Genomic DNA, 1,672 nt, shown 5'->3' with positions numbered 1-1,672 from the left:
TATCCCAGTATGGGAGGAGACCAGTAGGGACCAGGAGGCACTGGGAGACATACCTGGACCAGCTGGAGGCATTGCTGGAGCCCTGGGACACAACTGGAAGCAGCGGGAACCCAACTGGGAGCACTAGGGGTCCCTGGGAGGAACTGGGAGACAACTGGGAGAGCACTGGGAGTATCTCCCCATGACCCCCAGTGCCCCCCTGAGCCCCTCCAGACCGCCCCAAAGTCTTTCCACAGTCTCTGAGTTCTTCCCAGTGCCATGTAGAGCCCTTCCCAGTACCTCCCAGTTAACCCTTAGAATTTTCCCAGTGTCCCCTTACTCTCCCCCCCGTAACCTTCCCCCCACCAGAGGTCTTCCACAGCCTCCCAGTACCTTCCAGTACTGTCCTGAACCCCTCCCAGTGCTTCCCAGTCCTTTCCCAGTCTGGGAGGAAGCTGGTAGGGGCTGAGAGGCACTGGGAGGGACTGGGAGCCATACCTGCAGCAGCTGGAGTCAGTTCTGGAGCCCTGGGAGACAACTGGAAGCAGCAGGAACCCAACTGGGAGCAACTGGGAGACAACTGGGAGAGCAGTGGGAGCACTGTATCTCCTCATAACCCCAAGTGCCCCCCTCAGCCCCTCCACACTGCCCCAGAGTCTTTCCACAGTCTCTGAGTTCGGTTCCTATCCAGCTAGTCTGACCCCAGCATGTAGCAATGCCTGGGGTTGTTGTGGTAATGTGTAGAACCTGGCACTTGCATGTGTTCAATATCATGCCCTTGGACTCTGCCTGAAATAAAACAGAAAGTATGTATGGAAGGTTTCAGGACAGGAAAGAACAACAGGCTGCTGACGACGGAAGAACAGTCTGATGATAAAGAAGAGCTGACTGCAGTAAACAGCCTGAAGTGTGAGACAGAAGGACGCTCGCCTCCGTGCTGGAGAAGCTCAACCTGCTATGGGATGAAGATAATAATGGAGAGCTGCATATCAAAGGAGAAAACTCAATTAGCAGCAGTGGTGCAAGAATGCCAAGGAATTGCTTAGCCTGCTTGATTTTTCCCACATACACTGCTTGTTCTGTACCACTAAACAATTCCTGCTTCACCAACCAGGGAGTCCGTGCATGCTTTCCAAACTCTGCCCATCTGTCCAGCCTGTCAGGGTCTGGAGCTGCGCGGGGCTTGGGGGGGTGGCTGCCGGCGGGGCTGCACGAGGCTTTGGGGGCTGGCTGCGGCGGCGGCGGCCGGCGGGGCAGCGCGGGGCTTTGGGGGAGCGGCGGCTGCTGCCTCAACTGTACCCAGAGATACCTGTAACTCTGTGCTTCTAGTGCATGCAATAATGACGGAAGTGTGGAGCTGTAAGTGATAACAGAATTGGCCCTTTATCTCTTTTTCTTTTCTAGTACACCCAGTGTTTCCCCACTCCTGTTAGGAGTCTTGTCTGCAGGACTCTTGCTGTTCTCCACATGTGGGATGTGTGTGTATGTCTACATCAGGAGCAGTCTATACGTTGTGCTTTGGAGAACAAGACCACAAGTAAGTCTGCTTTGTGTTGCACTCATGAGGAATGAGCTGCCCTGGGAGGTGATGGAGTCACCATCACTGCAAGTGTTTAAAGTAAGACTGGATGAGGCACTGAGTACCATGGTTTGGTTGACTAGATGGTGGTGGGTGATAGGTTGGACTCAGTGT

At 54.5% G+C, this 1,672-nt stretch overlaps 1 long non-coding RNA gene across 1 annotated transcript; it reads left to right on the top strand.

Annotated features, from left to right (window-relative positions):
- The first annotated feature begins 94 nt into the window (after positions 1–94).
- LOC137459599 (uncharacterized) lies at positions 95–1,089 on the top strand. The gene is made up of 2 exons (XR_010992413.1): positions 95–581; positions 799–1,089. It is a non-coding gene; the product is annotated as an uncharacterized lncRNA (long non-coding RNA).
- The last annotated feature ends 583 nt before the right edge of the window (positions 1,090–1,672 follow it).

This window comes from Melanerpes formicivorus, unplaced genomic scaffold, assembly GCF_026170545.1.
Source record: "Melanerpes formicivorus ecotype bairdi unplaced genomic scaffold, bMelFor1.0.p_v2 SCAF_380, whole genome shotgun sequence".
NCBI lineage: Eukaryota > Metazoa > Chordata > Aves > Piciformes > Picidae > Melanerpes > Melanerpes formicivorus.
This window is presented reverse-complemented; position numbering and strand designations above follow the sequence as displayed.